The sequence below is a fragment of the Antechinus flavipes genome, chromosome 1 (assembly GCF_016432865.1).
Source record: "Antechinus flavipes isolate AdamAnt ecotype Samford, QLD, Australia chromosome 1, AdamAnt_v2, whole genome shotgun sequence".
In the NCBI taxonomy this organism is placed as follows: Eukaryota; Metazoa; Chordata; class Mammalia; order Dasyuromorphia; family Dasyuridae; genus Antechinus; species Antechinus flavipes.
The window spans coordinates 401,352,055-401,377,909 of NC_067398.1; the positions used below are offsets into that span (position 1 = coordinate 401,352,055).

Consider the following 25,855-nt stretch of genomic DNA (forward strand, 5'->3'; position numbering starts at 1 on the left):
AAGGCACATGTTCCCTGTTATGTTAATATTTTAGATGTACTCAATTTATAGAATTCTTGTTTCTTTTCATAAATTGATCCATATGGGGACAGCCTAATATTCTGGGAGCTTCTTCTGATTACTTTAGCATTTTCTAGATTTTACTTCTCAAAAAGAAGTCCTTTTAAATTTTTTGCCCAGAACATACTGATACACCTCTTGGGTCTCTCCATTGTTCTTTGGAATAGTAATTATTTTGATTCATTGAAGACTGTGGTATTTTAAAGTTATAATACTAGCACACACATCAATATTTCGGAATGTATGTGATTTTTATAGACGCAGTTTGAAGTAACAAAAACACTATTAACTTTCCAGAAAGCAATCTGGCCCAATACTCTACTTTAATTCAATTTTCAGACCAACTTCTTTTCTAACTGCAATGATTGTCCATCACACACACACACACACACACACGTCCCAAATGCTTGCACATACATCTATGTCTCTTTCTCTATAGTTAAGTGGTGCAGTGTTTAGAGCTCCAGGATGACTGAAGTTCAAATCTAACCTCGGACTCTTAATAGTTATTTAATCCTGGGCAAGTAACTTAACCAGTTTACCTTAGATTTCTCATTTGTAAAAAGAGGATTAAAATAATACCTACCTCCCAGGGTGGTTATGATGATCTTTAGTTTTTAATAACTTCATAATTATAAATAACAAAACTTTCATTTTATTCTCACTACAAATGTTTATTTTAACTTTTTAAAAAGGCTTGTTTAATTATGCCTTCTGTTTATTTTCACTGCAATCATTTCCTAATGTACCAAAGTGACTGAATCTTCCCTTGTAACAAAGGAAAGCAACTAAGTCAACATTTCTGACATCATCTGGAATACTCTATGCAGTATAAATCCATTTTTCCACTAATAGGTGGGGAATATATTCTAGGACCTCTTCTCTAAGATTAGGCATTGCAATTTGAATTCAGCTATATTTTCCTGTTGTTTTCACATCTTATTGTAGTCATTGTATATATTGTTTTCTTGGTTCTTCAACACTCCATAAAAATCTCCCCATCCTTCTCTATCTTCTATGGATCTTTCTTTTTTTTTAATAACTTTTTATTGATAGAACTCATGCTAGGGTAATTTTTTACAGCATTATCCCTTGCATTCACTTCTGTTCCGATTTTTCCCCTCCCTCCCTCCACCCTCTCCCCCAGATGGCAAGCAGTCCTTTACATGGTGAATAGTGGATCTTTCTAAATCTGAAAAAAAGTACTTAGTTCTATTACAATTAACTCTAAAGAGATGAATCAAAAACCACATCTATATAGTAAAATGAGCTTTGCATATGAATCATATACAAAAAACAATGTGTGACCTTATTTTGTCAAATAAAACTCATTTCTGTCATTCACTCACTTAACTTTTCAAACAACAGAATAAGCAGTTTGCAATAACCAATCAGAACCAATCAAATATATGAACACAACCAAAATGCTTTGAGCCTCAAAGACTTGTATCCCTCAGGACATGAAAAAAATAGATACATAGTGCCTTGGATCTAATAGGAATTATGTTCATGTTTTTGAAAACAAGACATCTCGTAAGTGAGCATTAGCAACCTTGGACTATTCCCCTCACTAACGAAGAGAAGTGTCAGAGCTGCCTAGATTTCTGACTTCAGCTGTCATGTATTATACTGTGTGTATTATTGACTTATTCTATGTAGTACAGTGCTGAGTGAAAGTATTTTGCATTGTTTATCGGTAACTTATTCATCAAAAGAAGCTCATGAATAATTCTATGATTCATAGAAAATCCACAGGGAAAGGTACAGAAAGGTTAATGGCAATTGAATTTCAGGGTTCTCCTGAATGCAAGGTAGAAGTAAGGACAGTATTCAATCTCTCAGGAGAGAATCAAATATGAAATTCCAAGAAGCAACAGTAGGCAGACAGATCTAGTGGATAGCCAGGAGAAACAAAGTGGTCTTTTTTTAAAGATACATTGCTGAAGGGACTCTTGTTTCTTCTTTTATTAAACTGTTAGCATAAATCATCATAAACTCCCTGAAATCCATTAAATTAATATGCCTTCCCAATGTTTTGTTTTATTTTTCCTGAACTCTTCTGGTTGAATTTCAAAGTTCCTGTCTATTATTTCTTGACTTTCAGAATATTGTATTCCATTAAAAAAAAAATTCCAGTATTGTGTTATTCTGATTATAATTCCTTGGTATTTGAACAGTTTCTTTTGCTTTCTAAATCATTACAGTATGTATTTATTTATTTTTGATCTGGAAGTACTAGATTTTGGCCATGACATTCTTAGGACTTTTGATGATTCTTTCAGGAGATACTATCATGAATTTACTTTCTCCTCTGGTTTTAATATATTTAGGTAGTTTATGTTTATGATTTCTTGATATTTCTTTGGACTATTCTAATTTGGAGAAAACTCATTTATGGAGTAAGGGTTATTACTTTCTCTGTTAAAATATTTATTTAGAATTCTTTACTCTTTATTTTTTAATTACATTTTTTAACCTCTTGCTTCTTTTCTTCTGGGTATTCATATAGACTCTATGGAATATTCTTTCTTTTTTTCCTTCAAGTCTTTCCTTAGAATTATGAAGTTATATTTTCAATGATTTTTAACATTCATTCATGTATGCTTAGATTTACTTATATTTCTAGGTTAATTCCTGAATTGCTATTTTGTACCAGGGTCAAGTTCTACTCAGATGCAATTTTGAATGGAGTAGAAAGCTTTGCTTGACATCATAAATTATTGAACTGAGCTCCCAGAGTTAGCTCCTTATGAGTCTTTAAAATAAAGAGTACTGGTTGTTTTGAGTCACTAGTTTCTCAGAACATAGTGTTGAACTTCAGAGTCCCTAGATCTGAGCACTCTAGTACTAAATTGATTGCTCTTATATTTATTGTTGTCTAATGGTCTCCCCAAAATATCCAGGATTTCCACCTTGGAACTTTCTAATCCCCCTGGAATTTCCATAAGGGATACCTCCTCTCTACTACCTCTGGCAAAGTCTTAGAATCCATGAGAGGCAGCTAGGTGGCACAGCAAATAGAGTGCTAGACCTGGAATTAGAAGGAACTGAGGTCAGTCAAATCCAATCTCAGGCACATGCTGCTTTTGTAATAAGTTAATTCATTTTTTCATATCACTTTCTTTATCTGTAAAATAAGATTAATTGTAGCACATATTTCACAGAATTGTTTTGGGGATCAAGTAAAATAACATTTGTAAATCATTTAGCACAGCACATAATAGGCACTTAATAAATGTTGGTTCATTCTCCTCCTTTCCCTACCTGCATCCTATCTCTGATAGCCTCCCCTTCTCCCCCCCCCCAAAAAAAAAAAAACAACAAAAAAAAAAAACATGTACTTACATTCCTGGAAGGGCCCTCTTTTTTCTACTGCTAATAATCTTTTTTTCCCAATTTAAATAGATTTTATTCTCAGAACAAGAATCACATTTCCATTTGTTTATTATTGTATTGATAAAAGTACAATGTTGTTTAACTTCTCTCCCTCTGCATACATTCAAGGTTTCAGAATGCCCCAGATTTACATAGTAGCTTAAATATTACTTTTAAATTGCTACTGTCTTGGCTACAAATCTGAGTTCTTCAATTTTTAGAAAGGTGCTTGGAAGTCATGTAGTCAATCTCTTCCAGAAGCAGCACCTCTAGATATGGCTGTTTCATCCCCTGGGAACTACCAGGCATGACTCCTGGCATACATCCTGCATTCTGGTACAGCTTAGTGATGGTGGTATAGAAGATGTTCTCTTTCTGCCTTTACACCAATTCTTCTCAGCCTTCTGATTCTTATCCAGCCAGCTGATTATATCCATTATCCCATAGAATTCCATTCCATTTGTCAAGGATCTTTTGTTTGTCTTCATCACCAATATTGCCCCACAGTTTTTCATCCTCCATGGTAGCCTTCATATTGAAAGTATGAGATTCAAGAGAATTCTTATAAGATACCTTGTCTCTCTGCTTGTCATCCTCAGCCTTCATTCAAGGTCTTTTTTGCTCAGATGATCTTTGTCATTTGTGGTGGTGATCTTATTCTCCTTGCCTGTGCTCTGCTCCACAGCAGAAACATTAAGCATGTCATTTTCATCAATGTCAAATGTTACTTCAATCTGAGGAACAACCCTGAGTACTGGGGTGACTCCTATAAACTCAAACTTGCCAAGCAGGTTGTTATCTTTTATCATTGCTCTCTCACCTTCATAAACCTGAATAAGCACACCAAGTTGGCTTTCAGAATATGTGATAAAGCTTGATTGGTGTCTGCTTGGTTGGAATGGTAGTATTACATTTGATCAAAACTGTCATATCTCCTCCAGAAATTTCAATTCTGAGGGAAAGAAGAGTCACATTCAACAGCAACAACTCCTGTACATTTTCAGATTTATCTCCAAACAAAATGACAGCCTGGACAGCTGTACCATAAGCAACAGCCTCATCAGGATTGATGCTCTTGTTGAGTTCCTTGTCACTGAAGGAGTCTTGCAGAAGTGTCTAAATTTTGAGGATGTGGTGGATCCACCCACCAAGACAATATCATGAATCTGATTTATCTAGCTTAGCATTTCTTAAAGCCTTTCCCACAGGATCCAGAGTGCCACAGAAGAAATCAACATTCAGCTCTTTGAAATGGGCTCCAGTATTTTTGTATTATGTATAGAAGTATATTGATGTATAAAAGTTGATACCTTCATAAAGGGAATCAATTTCAATTTTGGTCTGGGTAGTGAAAGAAAAGGTATGCTTTGCACATTCAGGAACAGTGCACAGATAGTGAACAGCCCTCTTGTTCTCACTGATGTCCTTATTGTGCTTTCACTTCAACTCAGCAATGAAATGGTTGACCATGCAGTTATCAAAGTCCTCTCCACTTAAGTGAGTGCCTTCAGCTGTGGACTTGACTTCATAACTGCCATTTTAAATGGTAAGAATGAACATATCAAAAGTAACACCTCCAAGATCAAAGATCATCACATTTCTCTCAGCACCAACCTTTTTTGTCCAAGTCATAAGTAATAGCAGCAACAGTTGACTCATTGATGATTCTGAGTACATTGAGACCATCAATGGTTCCAGCTTTTTTTGTGGCCTGACGTTGGGAATTATTTAAATAGGCTGATACTGTGACCACAACATTTATGACCATCTTTAGCAATTTCTTTCATCTTGGTCATGACCATAGAAGATACTTCTTCAAGATAAAAACTTTTGGTTTCCCTTTGTATCCTTAGGCCTGCCTATGTCATTCACCAGTACAAAAGGCCAATGTATCATATCTTACTGTACAACTTTACCATCAAACCTTCAACCAATCAGACATTTGGCATCAAGAACTGTGTTAGTGGGGTTCAATGCAAACTTGATTCTTTGTAGCATCACCAATTAATCATTCTGTGTCTGTGAAGATGATGTAGTTGGGGGAGGTCCTGTTTCCTTGATCATTGGCAATGATCTTCCCTTTTCCACACTGGAAGACTCCTACACAGGAATAAGTGGTACCAAGATCAATGTCAATTGTGAGTTCTTTCAACATGGTTTCTGAGGAGTCAGGGATCATAGCTGACTACTGTGAGAATGAAAGGCTGCTATTGCATTAAGTAGCTGCTCTATCTTGTTTTTTGGTAAGTGATAAGGTAGGTGGAGTACTTAATTATCATTGAATTTCTTGATCATTAGTTGGCTCACTATGAACTTCAGGGTTTTTTAACTGTTCCTGACTCCAAGTCTAGCACTCTAGGCCATCTAGATGATCAAACAAACTCTATTAGTTGCTATTTCTTTCATCCACTGTGTGGCAAAATTCCTTGAAAAATTCACTTACAATCAATGATCAATGATTCTATTTCTTTTCACTTCATTCTTTTCTTACCTCTCTATCATCTATCTTTGAATCTCATCTCTCCAAATGCCAAATTTAGTTACTTTTATTTTTCAACCTACATTCTTCCCCTCCTCTCTATCACCTTTTGAAAGTATCATTCACTATTTTTTCCCAAGTACCCTCCTTTCTCTAGGTTTCTACTCCTATGTGTCTGTATTACCACTCCTTATTTTTCATTGCTGAATCTTCATTGAGTTTAAACCATTATACCATGGATGTCCCAGAAGGTTATGTCCTGGGCTCCCTTCTCTTCTTCATTTATTATTATCTTGTTTGATAATTTTTTTCATTTTTCTTGTATTCAATTATCATCTTTATGCTGATAATTTTCAAACTTGACTACAAAAATATTAGAGGACCAAAATAGATAAAAGGAGTCAAAAAGAGAAATATAGATTGTATAAAGTTAACAGATTTTACACAAACAAAAGCAATGTAGCTTGAATTATAAAGAAAACAGCTAACTTGTCAAGTTTCAGATAATGGTTCAATGGAAATAATGGAAAGATAGAAAGTGATAAAATATGTGAGAAAAAGATTCATCACACAGTAAATAATGAATATAAACAGAAAGTTCTCCACAAAAGAAAAAGAAGCTATCAAAAAAAAAAAAAACAAGAAAAATATTTAAAATCTATAATAATAAGAAAAATTAGTGCCTGTAGTTCACTAAGGTAGTAAAGTCACACTGAGAAATCTCCCTCTATCAATTATGGAACTGTTGCCATAATTATCTGATCATAATATTGTTCCATAAGAAAACTAAAATAAGCACATTATTTCAATATTGATGTAACTATACAAATTTCTATAATAAATTTTCAAAATATTTAAATTTTTTACAAAAAAGGCCAAATTATGTTGAGAACAGAATGAAGCATGTTGAACTTTGTTCAAGGAAATAAATTTGGCAGAAGGCAGGAAATTTAAAGGGCCTCTAAGAGCACTTATATTCTTCTGAGGAAGAAGCTTTTGCTAGAGCTCAGAGGTATAGCTTCACAGGTGACTTAGAATGTAAGCTTTGGCTCTTCAGGAAGCAAGTTTTTCCTGGTAACAGTTAACAAGGAAACTGTCAGACAAGCATGGCCTGAAAGTGGCCCAATTTTTCACAGTTAAAAGGCAAGCATTTTATGCAAGACAAAACTAGAGAAGAGAGGTATCCCTCCTGGGCCATTCCATGCTGGGAAGACTTCTCTACTCTTTTTTGTATTAACTTCAAAAGTGTTGCTCTTACCCTAGCTTCACAAATTTTTCTTTAGGAAACTTGCAGGTAAGGATAATCACAAACATGTGATCAGATAATACTTAGAAGGACCAAAGGGACACCTCTCATCCTGAGGCATGAAACTAGGGTTTTCTATCCTAGTGGGACCAATGATAAGAAACTGGTTAGTAAGCCCATTGTGCAAGATTTCAGAAGATATCTGTTCTAGTTTCTGGAGTGACATTAACTCTGGGTATCCATTTTTTTCCTTTGAAAAATGAGGACCTTGAACATGGTGATCTCAAACGTCTCTTATATCTCTGTCTGTGAGTCTGAGATCAGAGTTCAATTTGACTCCAATTTATCACTACTTTTAGCAAGAATTGGGATTGAGGTTTCTGTGACCTCAAGAAAAGTCCTTGAGAAAGTCACTTTAATACTCTAAGGTCTCAATTGGATTTGGTGATTTGGATTGGATTTGGATCACTTTGGGATCTAATGTGATATTCTAGTTGTTTGGGGAGAATTGACTATAAGCCTCTTTCTCAAAGACATCTAATATATCTCTTTTCTCTTTGGATCACTACACTACTCAACCTTTATCATCACCACCATGTAATCAGGCTTATTAGATGCCAAACTGAAGTGGGGAAAATCCTGAACACCTGATTATTAAAAATAAATTAGCTAAAATAAAATCTTGTCAGATGATCTGCTTCACCATTCAGGGTTGGGGGAGTGTAATGGGCTAAAGCTCTTGAGTCATTGCACTGAGGTCCCAAGCACGTGAGGCTAAATAGAAATTGGATGATACTCTATTAATATATGCTTGGAGAAAGAATGGCCCCCGCCCACTCTCTGTGCAGGTTTTGATGTGTTGTATAGGAAATGATGTAGAGATGATTTGGTGGGTGGAGTGAGAGAGGCAGAGGTACTACTGGCCAGGTTCGTGTTGTGACTGCTCTCACTTTGTATCACCATTCCCGCTTTACCTCCACAAAGAATAAAGATCAAGGATTTTCCCTTAACCTGAATTCCTGACTCTGGCTGATTTTAAAATACGAAGTCATCACACTTGGTGCCCAACACGAATCCACAACCCTGAGATTAAGAGTCTCATGCTCTATCATTCTAACTCAACTTATTATCCAGGAGATATAAATATAATATCTGATTCGGCCTATTCAGTAGGTGTAGTACAAAGAATTGCCACAGTCCAAATAAAATTTGTAGCCTCTAATAAGTCTCTTTAAGAAACTTCAAGAGAAAGTGAGAAAGCATCCAGGTAAGATTTATATTTTGCATGTCCACTCTCATAGTGGACTTCCAGGTTCTATTTTTGATGGTAATTCAAAGACAGATAGTCTTCTAACTATGTTGGTCAATACTCCTTTATTCCAAGAAGCCCAGGAATCTCATTCTAAATATCATCAGGCTGCTCAAGCTTTATGTTTACAATTTGGAATAACAAGAGAGGAAGTTAGGAGCATAATAAAAGCCTATACAGCTTGTCTTCCTTTCCACGCTTACACTATCTCCAGGGAAGAACCCTTGTGGTTTGAGACCCAATGAAATTTGGCAAATGGATGTGACCCATTATAAATCTTTTGGTCGCCTGTCTTTTATCCACATTGTGGTAGACACTTTTTCAGGATTCACTTTTGCAATACCAGCAGCAAAAGAGACAGCCCAAGTAGTCACTGAATTCCTCATACAAGCATTTGCAATTATGGGTGTGCCACAAGCAATAAAAACAGACAATGGTCCTGCATATACTTATAAACATTTTGCACACTTTTGTGCACAGTGGCACACCCACTGGCATACCTTTTAATCCTCAAGGACAGGCAATATTAGAGAGGAGAAACAGAGACATTAAGATACTCCTCCAAAAACAAAAGAAAGGGGGAGCCACAGGTAACCCTAGAGAACTTCTAAACCTAGCCCTTTATACAATTAACTTCTTAATTTTTGACAAAGATGCACTGGCTCTGCAGACAGGTTTTACAACTCACCAGAAGGGCAGTGTCCAGTGCGAGTGGCTCCACTATCTTTAGATAATCACCGGGTGATGTGGAGAGATCCAGAAAGTCGTGAATGGGAGGGACCAGATAAATTAACTGCTTGGGGGAGAGGGTTTGGTTGTATCTCTACAGACGGAGAAGGAATCAGATGACTGCCAACGAGCTGTATTTTCCTTGTCCATCTCAGAGACACAGAGCAGACCCTTGAAATGAAGAAGACCCAAGAAATATCGGGTGGTTTCATTGCTGATTGTGCTCACCACTGAAAGAGCATGGCAATTATGGCGTTTGACTCATGGACATCAAAAATTGTTGGACTTCAAAACCTTCAGGAATCATTGGATTCTCTGAGACATGATAAGATTGTTGTAGGACTTGAAAATCCTCAGGAATTATTGGATTCTCTAAGACATAAGACTGTTGTAGGACTTGAAAGCCCTCAGGAATCATTGGATAGTCTGAGAAATGATAAGACTGTTGCAGGACTTTAAAATCTGCTGGAATCATTGGATTCCCTAACACATAAAAGGACTGTTGCAGGACTTCAAAAACTTGGGGGGATCATTGGATTCCCTGACACATAAAGCAATGGACAATAGATTGGTTTGGGACTATCTTTTGGCTGCTGAAGAAGGTGTATGTGTGACTGTTGTTTACATACCCTCCTTCTAGGACTTCTGGAAATCTTTTACAACACCATGTTGATTTATATTGTTTGTTATACCGTTACTTGTGTATACAATTCATGTTTGTTACACCACATCAAGCCTACACTCACTGTGGAGAGAGTCATCACTAATACCTCTGTGTTATTGCTATGTGCTGGGGTATTACTTCCCATGCTGATGGGTTTGTGCACACCTATTTCTTATAAGATCCTTCAGCCCAGAAACCCGCTAGCAATCCCCACTTCCCTTTGGTGCTTTTCATCTCCCTTCCTGAGATGTCAGGGAGGGCGTGATCATCTCCTTTTTTAGTGCTTTCACCCCCCATCCATCCTGAGAAATCGGGGGGGAGGGGGAGGATGGGTGATCACCACCCCTTGGACTCTCTCACCTCCCTGAAAAGTCAAGGATGGCTCGACCACCTGTGTTCTAAAACAAAAGAAATCAGGAGATTAAATGGGCTGAAGCTCTTGAGTTGTTGCACTGAGATCCCAAGCATGGGAAGCTAATTAGCAACTGGACCATACTCTTTTAATATATGCTTGGAGAAAGAATGGCCCCACCCACTCTCTGCAAGTTTTGATGTGTTGTATAGGAAATGATGTGAAGACGATTTGGTGGGTGGAGTGAGAGAGGCAGAGGCACTGCTGGCCAGGTTCATGTTGCGACTGCTTTCACTTCCTATCGCCATCCTCCCTTCACCTCCGCAAAGAATAAAGATCAAGGATTTTCCCTTAACCTGAATTCCTGACTCCAACTGATTTTAAAATACGTGGACATCACAGGGGAGGGCCAACTTCATCTAGAGTAAACTAGTAGGGTCCTAGGACCTCTTTCCATATAAATCAGTATCACATATACTATCTATTAAGTCTGCCCTTTTTTTCTAGCCACTGTTTGTGAAGCTTTTCCAAGTTTTACTTACTTACTTACTTGCTTGCTTACTTACTTACTTACACTTCTCTAAGATAACTATTACAGGCATTCAATTTCAATTTTTCTCAGTTGTTACCTAATGAGTCATTTTATAACTAATCCATCACTATTTTGTTGTGCATGGATCTGGCTAAAAGCTATCAAACAGTTTTAGAAAGTATCAATGATATTTATAGGTAATTTTGTTTTGATCCAATAGAAGCAATTATACAACCTAGGGGTAACAGAGAAAAAATAATATATTATCTACTGAGGATGGGAAGGGGACACAGAATTTGTAGAGAAATTCTATCCTAAATACATGATCAACTTTTTTTCTCATATTTTCCTAGTCATTTGTTTTATAATTTGCAAAGCTAATAGGAATATTCCTGAAGTGTGCTAAGTGTTCTCTCTAGATCATTAGTCCATAGCTTAATTAAATCTGAAGGCTTTCCCACCATCCAGTCATCTGGAGTTAAAAATGGATTTGAAAGAACATCAGAGAAAGAGCTGGGGGAAGCAAGACAAGCAGACACTGGAAATATCCAAATTCTATATTCTTGTGAATACAAAGTTAGGTGTGACCAGAAGTAAAAATATATATAAAAAGGATAACATGGGGAAGTCAACATCTATCCTCTTGTGCTTCCTTTAAGCAGTCCAGTCATAAAAACAGAACAAGCATAGAAATAAAAGCAGACATCATCATATGAAATCACACTAAATCAGTTAGGCAATTTCCATTGAGAAAATACTTATTTGGTGCTTTTAAGAAATACTAAATGTTTCTTTCACCAAAAAAAAAAAAAAAGAATGAAAGAAAGAAAACTGTGAGGGATTCAATGAAGTGTTATTGTATTCATTTAATACATGATTAAACTAGGACACACAAAGGTTAATTAACTAGTCCAGGGTCACATAACTAGTAAATTCCAGAGTTAGCACATGATTTTCTTGACTTTGAGTGCTACACTCTCTACAATGTTATTCTGATTATTAGGTTATAGCTAAAATTAACTAATATTTGGAAATGTCTCATAGATTTTCTGTGGTCTTTCATGATAAAACAACACTAAGAAAAAAGTACATACTACCTGATCATGGTGTTTTTTGCAAATATATTCTATTTTCCCTTTGAAAATCTAAACATTCCATAACAAGTGTTATGGGGCTGTGCTATTTGTTCCATCCTCTGTCGGAATTTGGCATTACGATTGGTGCCTCCTAGACAGATAGACACATATCCATAACCTCATAAATTGAGAGGTAATATTACTTAGTAAATAATGTAGTGCATTTGAAGGGAGATAATATCTCAGTTAGATTCCCATCTTGAATACTTGTCCTTGCCTTAATTTCTTCATTTTTAAAATGAGAAGATTGACCTAGAGGGTCTAATGTCCTGAAACACCATTCTTGGAAACTCTAGTATCATCTGTCTGTGCTACAAGTGGAAGATTTAGCTACTGTTTTATTCTGATCTCATAAGCAAGATGTTGGTATTTTCATTCAATGAAAACGCCTAACAAGAATCAACTTTCTTTGAAATGAGTAAGAAACTCAATACCTCTGATTACTTCTTCTTTCTTCCACTTTGGATAAATTCAGCTGAAGTAATAAGCTATGCTGTTAAAAAAAAAAAAAAAAAAGTTTTTTAAAAATTTACCTGAAAGTGCTAAATGACTTTCATTCACCTCCCTTTCTTTAAGGCTCCTTTGCTGACACCTACTGGTTCTTCCTTAGCTTACATAGAAATATGGGCTAGGTGTGGCAGGAATTCTTTAAGAGAATTATCACGTGATCTGAAGTAATTTTTAACTTATTTTTAATGAGAAATGCATACAATTGAGGAATATTACTTTCTCTTGATAATGTAATCAAAAGATTTATGTTCTCCCTGATACACACATACACACACACACAAAAGTCTTTAAGAATAAAGAGAAAAAGGAAACCTTCAGCTTCATATTTTTAAAAGGCATAATATTTAATTAAAACGTATTATAACCACTTTGATATCAATTGACATTCCTGCTGAAAGGTCTTTAGGATTAGCAGATCAGTAAAGATGAAAAATCTTGTGTAAATCAATTAGGCAGCTTCCACTGAGAAGTTAATGGGAAATGTTCAGCCATCAAATGAGACCCTTATTATAGCAACGTGTTGTTTAGAAGCATTTCTACTCTAAATTTAATGTGAGCGCTAATAGTTAACCAAATGTAATCATGTTATTACTCATACTTAAAGATAAAATTTAAATGTATGTCATAAAATGGAGATGGAAGGACCTTAAAGATCATCAAATCTAAGCTTTTCATTTTATAGATGAGGAAATAGAGATCCAGTAACATTAGATCATTTATCAGACAGAAACTCCTTCTGAATGACAAATCAGGACAAGAAACAGCCAGGTCTTTTGATTCCCAGGTCAATGTTCTTCCAAATGCGTAATACTGTGCATAACTTTTTAGATAATTCTTTATCAGTTGGAACTAATTATTTCTGTTACCATCACAACTCACATACACACACACACACACACACACACACACACACACACAGAGAGAGAGGTATATTAAGGCCTGATCTGTGACAATCATAGGTCAGTGGGATAACTATATCAACAAAATGACACTCAGCTTGAATTGAACAAATTCTTAGATATTGTCAGTAATTTCTTGGGAATCAGATGACCACCAGAATAAGGATCCCCAGATAGCACATTTATGATATAACCCAGCTTACAATAAAGAAAAAAGAAAATGTATCTACACATATACAAAGAAAAGTAATGAAGCCCATAACTACATAAGGGCTGTAAGAACAGGGGAAAAGACTTTTCATGTAGTTAGAGTAGATGGCTGTTGCATTCCTTTCCAACTCTGACATATCTATAAGTCTGGAATTTTCTGGACAGCAGAGCAGTGAAACTTAGAAGAGCCTAGAGAGAAAAGGAGTCTATAGAGTCAGTGAAGGACAATCCATCCAAAATGCATGTATCCAGCTCTTCATCAACAAAGGTCTTTAAACAGAAACTTAATACCTCATCTCTCATCAAATCCATAAATGAAGATCTGATTCTTATATAGAATAGACTTAATGAGCTCTACAATCTTCTCCAGTTCCCAAGTTGTGTGATTCTATATCTCTGTGAATGTAAAGTCCATAGGGAGAATGAGGATCAAGAAGCCCAAATTGTCTGTTTTACCACCCTCCCCTCTTTTTTCAGAGATTAGGATCAATAGGTATAGAACACTAAAGATACCAGATTTGGGGAAGTGTTGGTTTTGCCAAACTTTTCTCCCCTATGTTTTATTCTTTTTTATAAAGGATGGTTCTCTGAGTTTATTGGAGTGGGCTATATTAGAAAATGTCAGCAATGTGAAAATAAAAGATAACAAAATTTATAGTGGGAATTCTTTTCAGGTAAGGGTTGAAGTTGATAGTCTGAGGTCCCCTGCAACTCTAAACTTCTGTGATTTTAGCGACAATATGAACAGTCAGGAAAATAAAACTTATTAGAAAACCAAGGGTCACGATGGACATATATAATATGAGGGCAATAAGGGAAGAGATGACAATAAAGACTCTGAGGATAGTAAGAAAAGTAAATAAAAGGGAAGGGCAAGCAAACCTCTGAGAACAATGAAGTCTGTAAGAGTAGTGATTGAAGAGCTAATCAAAATTGCTGCTTTTACAAGTACTGAGTTCCTTTTAAGAGTGCTGCAAGTTTAGGCTAGGTGAGCATTTATCATATATTTATCATATATACTATATTGGGAATTTTCTCATGTTCAGTTTGGAGTGGATGCCCACTAAAAAATCTACCAACTTTTCAATCTATGATTCTGCTACTATTAAAGCATAAAGGAAATGAAAGCAATGAGAATTATGAGAACATGATCATAATAAAAATAATCAAAGCAGAACCTTCCAAAATGTTGAATTACTTATATAGGGAGTTCCTTAAACTATATATGCTTCATGCATCCTTTCTCAAATCCCAAATTTTTAAATTTAGTGTTTTAAATTTAATGTTTCATGCTTTATTCCTTTAAGACAAATGAGGTCAGGAAAGGCAAAACTGTCAAAACTAATCGAATGGAGTGATGCTATCTCCCCTTTTTCATATCTTCAGGCTGAGTCTAGACCACTTCTTGGAAACAGCATATTCTACTGTGAATTGCTTTCACTTAAGGATTACAACAACTGATCACTGAAGTTACCTCCAATTTAAATGCTGAGTGATTAATGTTGAAAGGGATGTGGGAAAACTGGAACACTAATACATTATTGGTGGAGTTGTGAACTGATCCAAACATTCTGGAGAACAATATGGAACTATGCCCAAAACGCTATCAAGCTATGTATACCCTTTGATCTAGCAGTGTCTCTACTGGGCCTGTATCCCAGGGAGATCATTAAAAGGGGAAAAGGACCCACATGTGCAAAAATGTTTGTAGTGGCAAGAAAGTGGAAACTGAGTGGATGCTCATAAATTAAAGAATAGCTGAATAAGTTATGGTATATGAATGCTACGGAATATTCTTGTTTTATAAGAAATAGCACTATGATTTCAGAAAGCCCTGGAGTGACTTACAGGAACTTTTGCTAAGTGAAGTGAGTTGAATTATGTAATGATCAATTCTGAAGGACATGGCTCTTTTCAATAATGGGGTGATTCAGGCAATTCCAATAGATGTGATGGAAAGTCATCTGCATCCAGAAAGAGAACTGTCAGGACTGAAGGTGGATCCCAACATAGTATTTTCACCTTTTTATTGTTTTCTTGCTTTTTGTTTTCTTTTTCACTTTTTCTTTTTTGATCTGATTTTCTGGTGCAGCATGATAATTGTGAAAATTTGTATAGAAAAATTGTACATGTTTAACATATATTGGATTACTTGCTGACTAAGGGAAGGAATGGGGGAAAAGGAAAGAGGAAAAAACCCAATGTTTTACAAGGTTGAATGTTGAAAACTATGCATATATCTTGAAAATAAAAAATAAATAAATACCTTCTGCTGACAAAAAAAAAACAAAACTGTGTAGCTATGAAGGAATTTAGGGTTCAATCTGAATTGAGTTTCTAAGTCCCTCCCTTGTTGGTCTTTAAGGAAAGGCTGAGTGATCAATAACAGGAAATGTTATGGTATATTCAATGTATTAAACTAGTTCTGTGATTCTATGATTTGTAAGTAATGATGACTATCAGGGCAGTAAGAGATAGAAAAAAATATAAGAGGATTTAGGATAAGCAGGGCTACCTTGAAAAGTACTGGGCTCCGATTGCTTAGAGGTCAGGTATAAGATGAGGTTATATGAACACTTAACTGATATGATTTATTAGCAATTATTTCATCTGAGAGATGGACTAGATGGCCATTGAAGCTTCCTCCAATTTTCATATTCATGATTTTATGATTGTAAGGCCATTGAGGGGTATAAAAGCCCTGATGGCTATGAAATCAGTGATAGCTGTAACATGAGGACAGTACTATTTAAAATGTTTGGTTAGAGAATAGATGACTACTAAGAATTTAGAATGCAATTTGGGCTGCTAGACCATAAATATAGGGGATGACAGATCCCTGTCAAAAGATAGTATATATGTGACAAAGATGAGGAAGAATGTATTTCCCAGGTATCTGAGAAATAGAGTGAAAAAGACTTTTTTTAAAAAATGGGAGAGGAATAAACTGTTTCTGTAAGCTAGATATCATAGGGAGTAGCTATAGTAAAGGAAGAGAAATAGCAGTTTAAAAAAAACAGTCAGAAGTTCACAGGAGTCTATAGTAAAACTCAGTGTTATCAAATGTCTATATACAAATGCCTAAAGTTTCAGCAACAAAAGAGGAACTAGAGTTATTAAGTCAGGGAGGTAAATGTGACCTTATAGGTATCACTGAGCCTAAGGCATGATGGGATGAATAAATCCATGGTTGGACAATGACTGCATATGGGTAAACCTAATTCTAAAGAAAATGGATAGGTAACTGGGGGAAGGGATGTTGAGAGCACTAAGGAGGTACACTCATTTTTAAAATTCCAGAAATAACGTAAGGAGTGAGGAAGAATGGCAGAGAATATTTCAATGAAGGTCAATGGGGAGAAAAACAAAAGTGATTTGGTTAATGAAGTATAAGACAGACACTCTGGACAGAAAGTGAAAATAGATGAGCAATTTTGAAAATAGATCAGAGTGCTGTTACAGAATTATGATAAAATAGTAATAAAAGAACTCAACTGTCCAGACATCTACTGGAATGTTTTTCACTAAAAGCAATGGAACTAAAAACTTACCAACTTTCCTTGAAAATAATGTTTCTTCAAAAGGCAGACAAACCAACAAGGGGAGATTTCTTTCTATATCTGACTGTGAGCTGACATCAACATAATTAAGGTGAAAGCAACTGACTACCCCTGTCGAATTTGTTACTTGATCCAGAAGAACTTAATTGTAGGATATTAAAAGAACTAAAAGATTGTTGTTTTAATAATATTTGAAAGATCATGGCAAATAATTAACATGCCACAAAATGGAATTGGGAAAGAGCAAAATGTCTTTTTTTTCCTCAATAAAAAAATAAAGAGAAGATGGAGTTTGAAGACTATATGTAATGCGGCTGATTTTGATATCTGGGAAATTTTTAATTAATTATTTTCTGTCATTTCTATTATTTATTTATGTTTATTTTTTCACAACCCTTTCTTTTTAAATTTTGAGTTCCAGATTTTCTCTCTCCCTTTCTTCCTCCTACACCTCTCCCATCTAATGAGAAAGTAAATAATATGATATTAATCATACATGTGAAATCATGAAAAGCAAAAAGAAAAAGAAAATTACATTTCAATTTGCACTCAGAATTCATAAGTTCTTTCTCTGGAGATGGAAACCATATTTTGTTTTCTTTTATCATGGGTCCTTTGGAATTATCTTGAATCACTGTATTGATCAGAAAGTCTTTTATAGTTAATAATCATTACAATATTGCTGTTACTGTGCACAGTGACTCCCCAGTTCCTCTTAATTTACTTTGCATCAGTTCATATATATCTTGCTACATTTTACTGCAACCATCCCCATGATCATTTTTATAATATACCATCAAAATCATAGGCTACAACTTGTTCAATCATTGCCTGATCTTGAACACCCATTTACTTTCTTATTTTCTGCCATGACAAAAAGAAGTACTATAAATATGTTTGTACATTTAGGTACTTTTCCTTTTTTTTGATCTCTTTGGGATATAGACATAATTTCTGAGTCAGAGTGTACATACAGTTTTATAGTCTTTTGGGCATAGTTCCAAGTTGTTCTCCAGAATGGTTGGATGAATTCACAACTCAACCAATAGTTCATGAATGAACCTGATTTCCCTCATCCCCTTCAGCATTATTCATTTCTTATAGGTATGATGGGGTACTTTAGAGTTATTTTAATTTGCATTTCTCTAATCCATATAGGTAAATATAGCTATAAACAGCTTATTCATGTTCTTTCACTAGTTATCAGTTAGGGAATGACTATTTTTTATATAAATTTGACTCAGTCTCCTATATATTTGGGAAATGAGCTGTAATTTGAGAAAGTTGCTATAAAATCTATCTCTATATAATTTCATTGCCTATGGTATCTTTTTGCAAAATGTAGTTTCCCTGATTACGTCTTTTAATTTTGCTTTTGCCTTATCTGAGATCTTGACTTCTAGCACTGCCTTTTCACTACAGCTGAAGCATAATAGATTCTGCTAAAGTCTTTACTTTAACTCTATGAATGTTTTTTTCTGTTTCTAGTATCTTGTATAAACAACATATTGTTAGATTCTGGTTTCTAACACATTCTGCTATCCACATCCCATTTTATGGGTTAGTATTCATATTTACAGTTGTATTTACTGTGTATTTCCCCATCTTCTTTTCTTCTGTTTATCCTTCTCTCTTTTTTTTTATCAAGTCCTTTCTCAAAAGTCTATTTTGCTTCTGACTACTGCCTCTCTTAATTCACTTCCCCTTTTATTATCTTCATCATATCTTTTATCACTATCCCTTCTATTTCTATTACTAAGTAAGATAGATTTTTATGCCCAAATGAGTATATGTGTGAGTATGTACATACACCCATTCTTTTGTTGGCATTGATGCTGCAAAAATTGATTTGTGAGGCATTATGTTAAAGTATGTGTATTTATGCATGTGTATGTATTATTCTTTCTTTGAAGCAATCCCAATGTGAAGTTCAAGCATTTCCTGCCACCCACCCCTTGTTTTACATTCCACTATATAAACTCTTCCTTACACACATCTTTTATGTGAGAAAAAATTTTCCCATTTTTCTGTTCTCTTTCCCTTTCTCCCAGTACATCCCTCTTTCTTACCCATTGTGAGTTGTTTTTTTTTGTTTGTTTCTTTCTTTTTAGAGATCATCCTAGCATCAACTCACATTTGTTCCTTCTGTCTATATAGACTTCTTCTAACTGTTCTAATAATTATAAAGTTCTTAGGTATTACATGTATCATGTTCCCATATAGGAATGTAAATAGTTTAATATTATTGAGTCCTTTGTGATCACTCTTTAATGTTTACCTTTTTATGGTAACTTTTTATGCTTTTTATGCTTCTCTTGAGTCTTCTGTTTGAATGTCAAATTTTCTATTCAGCTCTGGTCTTTTCATCAGGAATACTTAAAGTTTTTCGTTACTTTAAATTTCCATTTTCCCTTAAAGGAATAAAACTGTTTTTCCTGATTAGCTTATTCTTGCTTGTAATCCAAACTCCCTTGCCTTCCAGAATATCATATTGCAACCCCTCTGCTCTTTTAATGTGGAAGCTGCTGAATCTTGTGTGGTCCTGGTAATTCCATAATATTTGAATTGTTTCTTTTCAGGCTGCTTGCAATATTTTTTTCTTGATATGCAAGCTTTGGAATGTGCCTATAATATTCCTAAAAGTTTTCATGTAAGGATTTAATTTATGAGATAATCACAAGTTTTTCAATTTTATTTTATCCTTTAGATCTAAGATATCAGGGAAGTTTTTTTCTGATAATTTCTTGAAATATAATGTCTATATACTTTTTGTTATAGCTTTCAGATAGCCTAATAATTCTTAAATTACCTCTTCTCAATCTATTTTTCAAGTAATTTGTTTTCTATTTATGTAGTTTACATTCTCTTATAATTTTTCATTTTTTGACTTTTTTATTGTTCTTGAAATCTCATGAAGTCATTAGTTTTTGGCTTTTTAATTCTAAATTTTAAGAAACTATTTACTTCAGTGAGGTTTTTTTTTTACTTCTTTTCCATTTGGTCTATTCCACTTTTAAAGGAGGTCTTTTTTTTAGTTAATTTTTGTGCCTTTTAAGACAATTATGCTAATTCTGTTGCTTGTTCTTTTTTTTTTTTTCTCAGTGTTTTTGTGCCTTTTTGTGATGACTGCGTATTTAAAATCAGCTGGAGTCAGGAATTCAGATTAGGGGAAAACTGTCGATCTTTATTCTTAGTAGAGATGAAGAAGGATCAAAGGTAAAGGGGAATTGGAGGTAAAGGGGGATCGGAGGTGAAGGGGGGGGGGGTCAAGATAGCAATGCTAGCAGCTGTGTCAAGAAGCCAGCCAGCAGTCTCTCTTTCCACTTCCTTCTCCGCCTCCCTGCCTCCACCCACCAAAATCATCATTTCCTATATAACACATCAGGACTTGCACAAAGAGTGGGTGGGGGCCATTCTTTCTCCAAGCTTATATATTAATAGAATATGGTCCAATTACTATTTAGCCTCATGTGCTTGGGACGTCAGTGCATCAACTCAAGCCTGAGCCCATTACCCCTTTCTCCCCAAGCTGTTAATTGTCTCTTCATATTTTTCTTGCAGAACCCTAATTTCTTTTCCCAATTTTTTTATCCAACATTCATCTTTTTCTTTAGCTCCTTCAGGATTGTCTATTGGCTTTGGATCCAATTCACATTTTTCTTTGATGGTTTGCTCTGTTTTCACATTGTTGTCTTCTTTTGAGTTTAATGCCTTGATCTTCCTTGCCACTGCTATAACTTTTTATGGTCAAATTCTTTTGTTGTTTGCTTATTTTCCCAGGTTATTTCTTTACTTTGATCTTTGTGATAAAGTTGGGTTCTGTTCACTTGATGGTAGAGAGGCACTATGTCAGGCTTTGTGCTTATTTCTGCTACTGTCTTCAGAGCTCTTCAGAGATCTGGGGCTCGGCAAGTTTTTGATTTGATGTTTTAGGGACAGGTGTGGTCACTGCTTTCCTAGTCTGCTCTCTGATATTTACCAAGAAATATTTTCTGCTATCCTGCAATCTTAAGTGGTAGATTTTCTCCTGGAGCAAGGATCTGGCCCCAAGTAGCTGGAGAGAGAGCTAGAACAATAGAGTATAGGGCAAGAACTAGTTGAATTTTCTCAATATTTCCCTCCAAACAAGTTTAAAGTAATTCCTCAAATAAAATTTTGGAACAGCAGTGCCAATAAAATGTTCAAATGAGAGATTTTAAATACATATTATGATGACTAACTGAAAGAACTAAGATGTTCATCTTAGAGAAATATAACCTGGGGACAAGAGTAGAAACTGACAGCTCTCTTCAATTATTTGAAGGGCTATCATAAGAGAGGTTACACTTTTTTATGTTTAGCCCAAGAGGGTAGAAATAGGAACTATGTGTGGAAATTGCAAAGAGGTTAATTTAACTATTTTGTCAGAAAAGGAAAAAAAAAAAAAAAAAACTTCCTAACAGTTAGTTTTTGAGAAGTGGAATGACTTTCCTGGAGAGGAGGTGACTTTCACTTCATTGGAGATCTTCAAGTAGAAATTGGACTATGGCTTGTTGGGCATTTTGTTGCTGAGATTTGGGAGATGAATTGTGATAACTAGATAGCCATTGATATCTTTTCCAAATCTCAAATTCTGGGATTCTGTGATCTCCTGCAGTTATTATTATTTTAGGTCCTACTTTTTATATATTTGATTTAGGGTAAAAGCTTGTTTGATTGACATTTCTGCCTCAAAGTAAAAAGTGTCTGAGTTAAAATACATAAATCTGATGCAACCAGTAACCAGTTTTCAGTCATTTGTGTTACTATCAGGATTCTATCCTCCCTGCCCTCCAAGCATGGTCATATCTTCCATTACCACAAATAGAATGCTATGCATGCATATCAAGAATAGATGATAGTCTTCAAATGAGAGAACTTGTTTTGACTTAGCTACAAAGCAGGCAGACTCTATGAAATGAGTGCATATATCAAAGCTTTGCAGGCAGATCAGGTCTGTGAGTTTTAAAATTAATTTTCCCTAGGTAGAACTTCCAGATGATTTCTCATTTGTAGTATCTTGGTTTTCTGAACCCATTTTCATTTTAATAGGCTTGATTATTTCTAGCATCATTCCTATTTTAACTCAGTTTCTCATACCTTCAAAGATTTCAAAAGGAATGTCATTATAGGTTTCTCCAATATTATCATAAGCCAAAGTCAGCTAACTGAACAACAAATATGTCTCACACAAAATGGACACAAGATGATCCCTGACTTTTGTTTATAAGAAATTTGTAAAGAGGAGCTAAGCAAGACAAACCCTGGGGTGATTTTATGTGTATCCATAGTCACATACAAACATACAGACATATATGCAGACATCACATGTGTTTGCATATACATATGTGGATATAATGAATGCTTATATTTTTATATATGCATATATGTATACACATAGCATATACTGTTACCAATACTTAAAATTTCCAAGAGAATTACACAAACATAACATTAATCTTATTTGATACATTATATTTTAAATCTGCACATAGCAGTAACTATAGCATAAGACATTTTGAGTACATGAAAATGCATATATAATATATGTAAATATATCAGTCCAATATATAAATATGAATAAATGCATTATGTAGGTTTATGTATATTTGTGCATTTATTTACATCTATATACATAGATATTCAAAGAAAAAGAGAGAGTCTAATGAAACAGCCATGACTATATGGAAATGACCAAATATAATTTCTTAAATAAGATTAATATCATATGTTGTATGATTCCTCTCTCCAGGAAGTTTCAAGTATGTCATACCAATGAAAAGAATATCAGCTCTGGGTTTCTACTATGGAATATGGTAAATTAGGCAAATCATTTCCTTAGTATATGTTACAAATAAATAAAAAATAAAAATAAAATCACAAAATATTTTCCCACATGTGACCATAATCTCTTTCTGAAAGGGACTTATACTTCTTTTCCAAAAAGAATAATGATCTTTAGGAGATTCTCTAAAGATGATTTAATTTTTATAAAATCCCTTGTTTTAAAATGTCCCTAGTTAGAGAAGTTATATGAGGCAACTTGTTCCCATCCTCATAGGTAGAGATGAAAAGAGGATCACTAGATATATTCAAGAGACTTTGGTAAATGTTTTCCTGCTAAGTAATTGCAGAAGGTTTCTCTCCTTGAGGGGAGGGGGAGATAGGTTCTCCTCTATCACCACCACCAACTTTTCCAAAAGATTAAAAAGATGGATGTTTAATGGAATTCTCTGGCAGGATTCAAGAGGAAAGAGAAAAAGACAGAGAGAGGGGGAGAGGAAGTGAGAGAAAGAGAGAGAGGGGAAGAGAAGAGAAGAGAAGAAGAGAAGAGAAGAGAAGAGAAGAGAAGAGAGAGAAGAGAAGAGAAGAGAAGAGAAGAGAAGAGAAGAGAAGAGAAGAGAAGAGAAGAGAGGAGAGGAGAGGAGAGGAGAGGAGAGGAGAAGAGAAGAGAAGAGAAGAGAGAGAAGAGAAGAGAAGAGAAGAGAAGAGAAGAGAAAGAAGAGAAGAGAAGAGAAGAGAAGAGAAGAGAAGAAGGAAGGGGGAAAAGCAGGAAGGGAGGAGGGAAAGCAGGGAAGGAGGGAGAGAGAGAGAGAGACAAAGAGAGAAAGAGAGACAGAGAGAGAAAAAGAAGAGATATAGACACAGAGAGAAAGAGAACAAGACTTGGCAGTGAGCAGAACTGACATGATAGGTAGAGCCTTAAATAAGTGAAGTTAGGAGCTTCATGGAAGATAAGGAGCAACCAGGTGAACAAGGAATAGCTGACAAAAATAGGAAAGAAGGGTTTTTAGGCTGTGACACCAAGGCTATCCATTTAGTGCATGAGTCTTTTAGAAAACTTCATTTTCTAGACTACTTCAGCAAGAAAGAGAAAGAAACTCTCCTTGTACAGATAGATAACTGAGGGTGTTTTTTATTATTCTATCGCTTTAATGGTGTTCATTGTTTCTTGCCTGAATATCATATTAATATAGTAAATATATATGAATATAGTAAAAAACTAAAAATCAATATAGGCCTAAATTCACTTCAGAAATGTATAATTTTCACATTATATGAAGTAAAGTGATTTAATACCATTAAAAATCTTCATAATTTTAATGTTAGTTCATGATGGCCCAGTAATGAGAACTTTAAAAGATTATTAATGAAGTAAGTTTGAATTTATATTCATGATACATAGAGATGAATGAATGAATGAACCTATAAGTTTTTTTTTTTAGATAACTTTTTATTGATAGAACCCATGTCAGGATAATTTTTTACAGCATTATCCCTTGCATTCACTTCTGCTCCGATTTTTCCCCTCCCTCCCTCCACCCCCTCCCCCAGATGGCAAGCAGTCCTTTACATGTTGAATAGAACCTATAAGTTTTCATCAAATTTTATGTTCTGTGTAAAGGTTATAGGTTCTTAAAGGATATCCATTTGAAATATTTTTTCAAGTACAGGTAATTTTCAACATTCCCAATTTTAACTTTTATAACTTCAAGCATTTACATGATTCTATTAGTGACTTCATTTTCACTTTTTTGTTGGAAACCATGCGTATTTGTGGTTATGTAAGTAAAGAAAAAGATAAGAATTGTGATGCCCAAAAGTTTGCAGAACAGTTGGCATCTTAGTAGAGACTTCATTGGTTTTGTTCACCCTATCATTCTAAAGAAATATCAATACATTCATTGCATATTTAATTTACCTTTAAAACTTAAGTTTTGTGTTTAAATTTTGCAGCAAAGCATAAGCCTGCAAAGTCAGTGATATGGATTAATAAGAAAAGGTGTTAAATTTCATACCAAAATGTCTACAGCTACCTTTGGCTTACTGTCCAGATACCTAAAGATATAGAGACTGCCAATCTTACCATCAGTTATCTCTGATCTGAAATGGTAAATAAAGCAAATGTTGATGATTCTTCATTTCAAGCTGATCCATCCTTCATGATTTCCAATGCCATCCACAATTTATGAAGGACAGAGTTTTCAAGGTGATATCATGCCCTCACCAATGTCAATGTCTTCTGAGAGCAAATAAAATCCCAGAAATCTCTCTAATGGTTTTCAGAGAATGCTAAGATAGAGGGGGTTTGCAGTTGTATAGTATACAGTAAAACATCCTCACACTGATATCTGAAGGCAAGATTCAAGTTTTAAAATGTTAATTTTAGCATTTATGGTACTGTAAATTTCATGTATTATGAAAAGTGAGTATATCTGAAATCAATAGTTTTTCAAGTTATTATTTTGTTTCTGGGTTTTAATTGAGTTGTTAGTACAAAAAGTTACAGAATTCTAGGAGATTGCTAACAAATGAAAAAGGCTCTGTATCTTACCAATTTTATTTTGTTATTGTATTTTATGGATTATTTCATGATTATGAGTTAGGAAAAATATGTTATCAGAATTAAGATTTGGTTATAAAAATTGTATGCCAAAAAGTATATTTTCAGCTATGTTTAGTGAAAGATTATAGATTTTGGTGGTCATGAGATAGTAAGCCATTATTTATCTTAAATTTAATGTATAAATATTCCTATTTTTTATTTTCACATAATTTTTAGGAACATTACCTCCACAAAACATTACATCCTTGAAAGTTGAGGATTGAACTTAAGAAGTAAGAAAATTTAGAAAATGTGGAGAAAAAGGAAAGGGAATATTAAAGATTAACATCAATTTTGAACACTTTCAAGGCCTGTTGTCTTTTTTTCTTCTTGTTTTGTGATATATAATCTTGCCACTGTTGGAAGTCCTTTAAAATCAGGGTAATAAAA

The 25,855-nt window shown here is 34.7% G+C and overlaps 1 pseudogene; it reads right to left on the bottom strand.

Annotated features, from left to right (window-relative positions):
• Positions 1-3,679: 3,679 nt before the first annotated feature.
• LOC127546130 (heat shock cognate 71 kDa protein-like) lies at positions 3,680-5,590 on the bottom strand (annotated as a pseudogene).
• Between the last annotated feature and the right edge of the window lie 20,265 nt (positions 5,591-25,855).